We start from the raw sequence: 10074 nt of genomic DNA, 5'->3' as shown, positions 1-10074 counted from the left end.
AAGTGTAACACGCTCACTGTATCTATTGGTCTACTCAAGTGTTGGAGCGAACTAGGGGTATTGTTACCTGGATTTGATATATGTGGGCACATACCTGCACTGTTACCCTTGTTCCACGCCATTACACAATGACGTCAGAGGCTGTATTACGGGTATATATAAATATCACAGTCAAAGAGAAAATAGGATTTTAGTGAATACAACTTTGAGAAGAAAGAGAGGGCGGCCATTTTGTTGCAAAGAATGACAGCAGTGTGAAACATATTTCAGCATACAACAGTTTATCATCGCCAGTAGGTAAGATCATTGTGTTATTTTGACTATGTAGACTTGTGACATAGGCAGAGGAATGGACGAAGTGACTAATGCACTCGTTATTCACGTATGGGTTCCGAGAAAACAATGTGCCTGTGTTATAAGATGTGTAAACCATATCATTGGATCCTACTTAGTGTGTCTCTCACATCTTAAGTAATTTCTTTTGCTTCAAGATCACTTGGTATTTGACGTCGTAAAAAAAACAATTAAAAAGTGTGTAATGTCGATAACTTAAAACGTATGAGGACATGTTTTCAATCATAAATTACATTTTATGAATAAAACTTTATATCTTTTACACATGACCCCGTGACATGATATTAGTTTTAGCATTTGACTAATGTTGCAGATTTCCTATTTTCGTTTTGCCACGCTCAAGCCGGAAGTAATAAATCGATCGTGTAATATCGGAAACAGCCGAAATGTATGTTTGAAAGCCTGAGTCGGCGATTTTGTGTGCCCAGAGGAGACAACAAATATGGAATTAACCAACACGTTTTGTCTTTCTACATAGTGTTACGTGTCGATTCCCAAATGTCTAACCCGAAATCTGTATGTAAAATAACCTAGTGTGAAACCAACAAACAACCAACAAGTCGTATACTGATGATAGGGAAAGGGGTGTTCTGCCCCAGGTGCCCAGGTCCAACGTTAAAAATAGCTCGCCAGCTATCGGCTGTGTAAACACATGATTCTGAATGACTTAACCATATACAAACACTTATAACATGTTCAGGGCATGTCCACTATATCAGGTGTCGATGTACTCTCGTCAGACACAAAAAGTTATATACGAACTTACTATATAAAAAACAAACAAACATTACAAATAATCACTTCGGTAGCAAGATGTTTTGTATGAACTTAAATCTAAACTTTTTAATAAACGTGAAACAGTTATATAAGCCTTGTCAAAGCCTTGTGGCTGGTGACCTTATCAGTATGGTATGCGTGTATAGCCTTTACGCTTCACCACTGCTATCACAAAATGGCCATATATGATTGCAAGATGTGTTTGAATCGTTTGAAACTGCAGAAGAGTGCATGGGTTATATTTGAATCACTGCGTTTTGTAACCGGTTTGAACTGACCCTACTACAGGCTACATAAAGATACAGATCTTGAGGCCGTGTCATTTCCTTTTGACATTTCTTAGCGATTGAAGACCGAGACTGAAGTCTCTCAATAGCACTTCGTTTGATTCATTTTGGAAAACACAACGTTCTAACATATCAAGGTAAAATTATTTTTAATAAGAATTGTAAGTAACATTGTAGAATTCTTTTTTTCATAATTCTATGTGAAGTCATGAGGCAGATATAAATTATTTGTTGAATCTCGTTTGGTCAAGTCAGAGACCATTTTATTGTTGAACCATTCAGTCGCGTTTTGACTGTTGTGTACTCCATTAACTACTTGAAAGTAAGATAATAATAAGGTGTGTTTTAAAAAAAATAATATCTACGATCATACAAATTATTTTGTAGGCGTAAAAGATAAAGTTATTCTCTCACATAGTGTTTTTAAAAAAAAATCTTTCTTATTACATAGAATGACAAGCAAGAAAGTATTTCTCAACACAGGCCAGGTATATATACACAGTTGCTATATAAAGTGCTTATCAATCCCAGGCCAGGAATATATACACAGTTGCTATATAACGTGCTTATCAATCCCAGGCCAGGAATATATACACAGTTGCTATATAACGTGCTTATCAATCCCAGGCCAGGAATATATACACAGTTGCTATATAACGTGCTTATCAATCCCAGGCCAGGAATAAAAACACATTTGCTATGTAACGTGCTTATTAATCCCAGGCCAGGAATATATACACAGTTGCTATATAACGTGCTTATCAATCCCAGGCCAGGAATATATACACAGTTGCTATATAACGTGCTAATCAATCCCAGGCCAGGAATAAAAACACATTTGCTACGTAACGTGCTTATCAATCCCAGGCCAGGAATATATACACAGTTGCTATATAACGTGCTTATCAATCCCAGGCCAGGAATAAAAACACATTTGCTATGTAACGTGCTTATCAATCCCAGGCCAGGAATTTATACACAGTTGCTACATAACGTGCTTATCAATCCCAGGCCAGGAATATATACACAGTTGCTATATAACGTGCTTATCAATCCCAGGCCAGGAATATATACACAGTTGCTATATAACGTGCTTATCAATCCCAGGCCAGGAATAAAAACACATTTGCTATGTAACGTGCTTATCAATCCCAGGCCAGGAATTTATACACAGTTGCTACATAACGTGCTTATCAATCCCAGGCCAGGAATAAAAACACATTTGCTATGTAACGTGCTTATCAATCCCAGGCCAGGAATATATACACAGTTGCTATATAACGTGCTTATCAATCCCAGGCCAGGAATAAAAACACATTTGCTATGTAACGTGCTTATCAATCCAAGGCCAGGAATTTATACACAGTTGCTACATAACGTGCTTATCAATCCCAGGCCAGGAATATAAACACAGTTGCTATATAACGTGCTTATCAATCCAAGGCCATGAATAAATACACAGTTGCTATATAACGTGCTTATCAATCCCAGGCCAGGAATATAAACACAGTTGCTATATATCGTGCTTATCAATCCCAGGCCAGGAATATAAACACAGTTGCTATATATCGTGCTTATCAATCCCAGGCCAGGAATATAAACACAGTTGCTATATAACGTGCTTATCAATCCCAGGCCAGGAACATATACACAGTTGCTATATAACGTGCTTATCAATCACAGGCCAGGAATTTATACACAGTTGCTATATAACGTGCTTATCAATCCCAGGCCAGGAATAAAAACACATTTGCTATGTAACGTGCTTATCAATCCCAGGCCAGGAATATATACACAGTTGCTATATAACGTGCTTATCAATCCCAGGCCAGGAATAAAAACACATTTGCTATGTAACGTGCTTATCAGTCCCGACCAGGAATTTATACACAGTTGCTACATAACGTGCTTATCAATCCCAGGCCAGGAATATAAACACAGTTGCTATATAACGTGCTTATCAATCCCAGGCCATGAATAAAAACACAGTTGCTATATAACGTGCTTATCAATCCCAGGCCAGGAATATAAACACAGTTGCTATATATCGTGCTTATCAATCCCAGGCCAGGAATATAAACACAGTTGCTATATAACGTGCTTATCAATCCCAGGCCAGGAACATATACACAGTTGCTATGTAACGTGCTTATCAATCCCAGGCCAGGAATATATACACAGTTGCTATATAACGTGCTTATCAATCCCAGGCCAGGAATATATACACAGTTGCTATATAACGTGCTTATCAATCCCAGGCCAGGAATATATACACAGTTGCTATATAACGTGCTTATCAATCCCAGGCCAGGAATATATACACAGTTGCCATATAACGTGCTTATCAATCCCAGGCCAGGAATATAAACACAGTTGCTATATATCGTGCTTATCAATCCCAGGCCAGGAATATAAACACAGTTGCTATGTAACGTGCTTATCAACCCCAGGCCAGGAATAGCACGAGGAGCAGGAGGGGTGCTCTCCGTGTCTAGGAGGAATAGGAGGGGGTGCTCTCTGTGTCTGGGAGGAATCCCCACCTGTAGACCAGCATAGGTTACTGGAAACCAGGTCTCAACTGGAATCCCCACAATGTAGACCAGCACAGGTTACTGGCGGCCAATTCTACCCTGGAATCCCCACCTGTAGACCAGCATAGGTCACTGGTGACAAATTCTCACCCGACATCCCCACCTGTAGACCAGCATAGGTTACTGGGGACCAATCCTAACCCATAATCCCCACAATGTAGACCAGCATCGGCTACGGGGGACCAGTTCTAACCCGGAATCCCCACCTGCAGACCAGCATGGGTTACTAGGGACCAATTCTAACCTGGAACCCCAACCTGCAGACCAGCATAGGTTACTGGGGACCAGTTCTAACCCGGATTCCCCAAAATGTAGACCAGCATAGGTTACTGGGGACCAATTCTAACTTGGCATCCCCACCTGTAGACCAACATAGGTTGCTGGGGATCAGTTCCAACCCGGAATCCCCACAATGTAGACCAACATAGGTTGCGGGGGACCAATTCTCACCCAGAATCTCCACCTGTAGACCAGCTTAGGTTTCGGGGAACCGAGATTACAATGTTATTTAGTTATATTTATATGACCAGATTAATGGTAAACATTGACCTGAAGACAACGATGGAACGAACACAGATGTATAAGCAGACTCAAACCATGCTAGACACGGACTTCACTCACTCACCTGTATAGAAGAAGCCTGCCTCTGCAATCACATGTCTGTCCTGTAGTACGCTCCCTGGCAGTCTAGTAACGGACTCACTCACTCACTCACCTGTATGGAAGAAGCCTGTCTCTGCAATCACCTGTCTGTCCTGTAATACACTCCCTGGCAGTCTGGACACGGACTCACTCACTCACTCACCTGTATAGAAGAAGCCTGTCTCTGTAATCCCCTGTCTGTCCTGTAATACACTCCCTGGCAGTCTAGACACGGACTCGCACACTCACTCACTCACCTGTATAGAAGAAGCCTGTCTCTGCAATCACCTGTCTGTCCTGTAATACACTCCCTGGCAGTCTAGACACGGACTCGCACACTCACTCACTCACCTGTATAGAGGAAGCCTGTCTCTGCAATCACCTGTCTGTCCTGTAATACACTCCCTGGCAGTCTAGACACGGACTCGCACACTCACTCACTCACCTGTATAGAAGAAGCCTGTCTCTGCAATCACCTGTCTGTCCTGTAATACACTCCCTGGCAGTCTAGACACGGACTCGCACACTCACTCACTCACCTGTATAGAAGAAGCCTGTCTCTGCAATCACCTGTCTGTCCTGTAATACACTCCCTGGCAGTCTAGACACGGACTCACTCACTCACTCACCTGTATAGAAGAAGCCTGCCTCTGCAATCACCTGTCTGTCCTGCAGTACATTCCCTGGCAGTCTAGACACGGACTCACTCACTCACTCACTCACCTGTATAGAAGAAGCCTGCCTCTGCAATCACCTGTCTGTCCTGCAATACACTCCCTGGCAGTCTAGACACGGACTCACTCACTCACTCACTCACTCACCTGTATAGAAGAAGCCTGTCTCTGCAATCACCTGTCTGTCCTGTAATACACTCCCTGGCAGTCTAGACACGGACTCACTCACTCACTCACTCACTCACCTGTATAGAAGAAGCCTGTCTCTGTAATCACCTGTCTGTCCTGTAATACACTCCCTGGCAGTCTAGACACGGACTCACTCACTCACTCACCTGTATGGAAGACGCCTGTCTCTGTAATCACCTGTCTGTCCTGTAGTACATTCCCTGGCAGTCTAGACACGGACTCACTCACTCACTCACCTGTATAGAAGAAGCCTGTCTCTGCAATCACCTGTCTGTCCTGTAGTACATTCCCTGGCAGTCTAGACACGGACTCACTCACTCACTCACCTGTATAGAAGAAGCCTGCCTCTGCAATCACCTGTCTGTTCTGCAGTACACTCTCTGGCAGTCTAGACACGGACTTCTCATACGCCGGAAACCGAACGCTCTCCATGTGAACAAGCGACCTTGGTCTTGCCACCTGCCGTGTTGCCATGGGAACATTTCCTACCTCCCTACCCAGCAGGAATGGGCAGTCGGGGAAGTGGGTTCTGTGTTCTGTTTCTGGGTCATCATTAGGGAGCCAACCCTTGAGGATTCCGTTACAAAAGACGCACCTCACTCTGTCACTCGGTCCGACATAATAAAACCCCGTCTTGGCGAGTCGCTGGGGGTTGACTGCGGAGGCTAGGGGCGTACGAATGTCTGGAGTCGAGCTGCTTCTGAGTGCAGTTGTTTAATGTCTGAAAAGTTCATCTTTTCATCTTTTCAAACTTCCCCCTCATGAGGATCTTTGGGCTAGCTGTACATGATGTAAAATGTTCTTCTATCTGCAATAAAACATGAAAAATGGTAGGAAGATTATCAGTGACATCTTTGATCAATTTCCTTGCAATAAATAAAAGTTGTAACTAGAAACTAGGAACATTTACAGTTCAAAACCACAACATATGCTTTTGCTGGGGCATTAAACGACAAGTAATATACTTTAGTAAGTTATCGTCTTGTAATGATCCAGAAGAAAACGTATCGTGTATCGTATCGTCGTATGAAAACTAACGATGCACCAGTGTACCGATTTATCGTTTCACCCCTAATAACGTCCTCTGTACAAACATTAACAACTGGAGGGAGTGCAAATTCCAAGAAGCTATCAACATGAGACGAGCCAAGCCATCAGTCAGTCGAGACTACATGGGACATTCCATTCATACACTCATACATATACCCCAGAAGCAACATGGCTGTTAGCTGGGCGTTGTGCTTCTATTCCACTCAGAAACAACATGGCTGATAGCTGGGTGTTATGCAACTATTCCACCCCAGAAACAACATGGTTGACAGCTTGGTGTTGTGCATCTTTTCCACCCCAGAAACAGAACGACTGATAGCTGGGTGTTGTGCATCTATTCCACTCAGAAACAACATCGCTGTTAGCTGGGCGTTGTGCATCCATTCAATCCCAGAAACAACAATGCTGATAGCTGGGGGTTGTGCCTCTATTCCACTCAGAAACAATATGGCTGGGCGTTGTGCATCCATTCAATCCCAGAAACAACAATGCTGATAGCTGGGGGTTGTGCCTCTATTCCAACCCAGTAACAACATGGCTGGGCGTTGTGCATCCATTCAATCCCAGAAACAACAATGCTGATAGCTGGGGGTTGTGCCTCTATTCCAACCCAGTAACAACATGGCTGGGTGTTGTGCATCCATTCAATCCCAGAAACAACAATGCTGATAGCTGGGGGTTGTGCCTCTATTCCAACCCAGTAACACCATGGCTGGGTGTTGTGCATCCATTCCACCCCAAATACAATATGACTGACAGCTGGGCCTTGTGCATCCATTCCAACCCAGATCAAAATATGACTGACAGCTGGGTGTTGTGCATCCACTCCACCCAAGAAACAACATGGCTGACAGCTGGCGTTGTGCACCCATTCCATCCGAGAAACAACATGGCTGGGTGTTGTACATCTATTCTACCCCAGAAACAACTTGGCTTGGTGCTTCGCATCCATTCCACCCCAGAAACAACATGGCTGACAGCTGGGCCTTGTTCATCCATTTCATCCCAGAAACAACATGGCTGGGCCTTGTGCATCAATTCTACCCCAGAAACAACTTGGCTTGGTGCGTCGCATCCATTCCACCCCAGAAACAACATGGCTAGGTGTTGTGCATCCATTCCACCCCAGAAACAACACGGCTGGGTGTTGTGCATCCATTCCACCCCAGAAACAACATGGCTGGGGGTTGTGCCTCTATTCCAACCCAGAAACAACATGGCTGGGTGTTGTGCATCCAATCCACCCCAGAAACAACATGGCTGGGCCTTGTGCATCCATTCCACCCCAGATACAATATGACTGACAGCTGGGCCTTGTGCATCCATTCCACCCCAGAAACACTATGGCTTGGTGTTGTGCATCCATTCCACCCCAGATACAATATGACTGACAGCTGGGCCTTGTGCATCCATTCCACCCCAGAAACAACATGGCTAAGTGTTGTGCATCCATTCCGACCCAGAAACAACACGGCTGGGTTTTGTGCTTCCATTCCACCCCAGATACAATATGACTGACAGCTGGTCCTTGTGCATCCATTCACCACGTAACAACATGGCTGGGTGTTGTGCATCCATTCCACCCCAGAAATAACACGGCTTGGTTTTGTGCATCCATTCACCCCAGAAACAACATGGTTGGGTGTTGTGCATCCATTCCACCCCAAAAACAACACGGCTGGGTACTGTGCATCCATTCAACCCCAGAAACAATATGACTGACAGCTGGGCCTTGTGCATCCATTCCACCCCAATAACAACACGGCTGGGTGTTGTGCATCCATTCCACCCCAGATACAATATGACTGACAGCTGGGCCTTGTGCATCCATTCCACCCCAGATACAATATGACTGACAGCTGGGCGTTGTGCATCCATTCCAACCCAGATACAATATGACTGACAGCTGGGTGTTGTGCATCTATTTCACCCCAGAAACAACATCGCCGATAGCTGGGTGTTGTGCATCTATTCCACCCCAGAAACAAACGTCTCATTCCGTGACAAGCAGCCTTGCAGCGGATTAAGCCGAGTAGACTGAGCTCCTTTCTACTTAAATGCGCAGGCGTCGTCAACATGGCCAAGCCTATATTGTGGTATGAGAGACGCGGCCGAACTTAATACTGAAAGCGCTCGGTTTGCGTCGCGTAAACAGTGGAACCAGTTTATGAACCGAGTTGATCCTAAGCTGGTTCCCGGCTCCTTATGCACGTCGTCAACTTGCGCAAATTGACAGACGGGACGGTCACGGGACCCAGGTACAGCTTAGGGTCTCAACTCCAGACCTCGGTTAAATGTAGCATGTAATGTCGAGGAATTTAAATGATTGTTCATCAACTGAACTGGTTCAACTTTTCAATTTGGTTTGCGCAACAAGCCGAGCGCTTAAATAGCCTCTTCATTTTGATTTACGGTCACTCATATCATCCCAGTGCAAAATCAGATCTCAGTGCTCACAACCGCTAGAACTAATTAGATCGTATTTGAATGAGATAGCATTCTAGCGCGGGTATGCATTCTAGCACGAAAGTGTAGCTGTATCGTTTTATCATCCAAAACTGGCTCCCACAGGAGATATCGCTTGGATGAGATCAAGCGATTTATTACTTGCCTGTCAAGAGATCACCCGTTTAATAAACATACAGCTGTATTACACATTGTGTAATACCAAAACGCGTGCTTATGTACTCTCGGAACACGTTCCACGAACAAATATTGAAAGCTCTCAACATCCCTTGGCTTATTCAACGACATCGCGTGTGGAGATGCTAGATCACTGATAGGAGCTTATGCACACTCGATGACCCCCGCAACCTTGTTGCTAGGTTGACGTCACATGGCATTGTTTCGCCGTAGGATCTTGCAACAAAATTCCACAAATTACGTTATCGGGTATTGTGACGTGATTGTAACCTTTGAGGTGCAAGGCCCCGTTCAACAAGGCGATCGTACGGTAGCGCAACGACAGTCGTTGGTCTAACTTAAAGTATATGAGTTGCGATAACCTTAACGCTACGATAATTTTGTGGAACGGACGCCTGAATTCTAAAGGTGGACCGTTGGATGGTATTAAATTCATACGTTTCAACTTTTGACGTATTTGAAGTGTTACTGTGTTAAACTCAGTTGGATTATGCCATGGATCGTGTAGGTGTCAGCCTATTCACACTAAACAGTATAATTCTAAAAACGTTATAAATGGCCAGTAATAAATAAAATACTAAACTCGCTCCCGTGTAAAAGCAATTTTATGAAACTCGTGAATAGTTGTGGTATCTGACTCGCTTTCGCTCGTCAGATACCAGAACTATTCACTCGTTTCATGAAATTGGTATTACACGGGAGCTCGTTTAGTATTCTATATATATACTATACATAGAATAGCGCTAGCATTTAAAGATACGCCTGCATATTAATTATTTCCTAGTTTGAGCAGTCACATTAGTACATACATGCAACGCATACAGTTACACATCACTAGTTCGTTGATAACTTATATTAAATACAAAT

The 10074-nt window shown here is 43.8% G+C and overlaps 1 protein-coding gene across 1 annotated transcript in view; it reads left to right on the top strand.

Moving 5' to 3' along the window:
- The first annotated feature begins 210 nt into the window (after window positions 1-210).
- LOC124117236 (protein mono-ADP-ribosyltransferase PARP15-like) overlaps window positions 211-10074 on the top strand; it is a 67562-nt gene continuing 57698 nt past the window's right edge. The window contains exon 1 of the mRNA XM_048383392.1: window positions 211-297. The gene's annotated coding sequence lies outside the window, so the exon portion shown is untranslated. The remainder of the gene's footprint in view (window positions 298-10074) is intronic.

The sequence above is a fragment of the Haliotis rufescens genome, unplaced genomic scaffold (assembly GCF_023055435.1).
Source record: "Haliotis rufescens isolate VD_foot unplaced genomic scaffold, xgHalRufe1.0.p SCAF_48, whole genome shotgun sequence".
Classification (NCBI taxonomy): domain Eukaryota; kingdom Metazoa; phylum Mollusca; class Gastropoda; order Lepetellida; family Haliotidae; genus Haliotis; species Haliotis rufescens.
The sequence above is the reverse complement of the archived record's forward strand: the minus strand, read 5'-3'. Positions and strand labels throughout refer to the sequence as shown.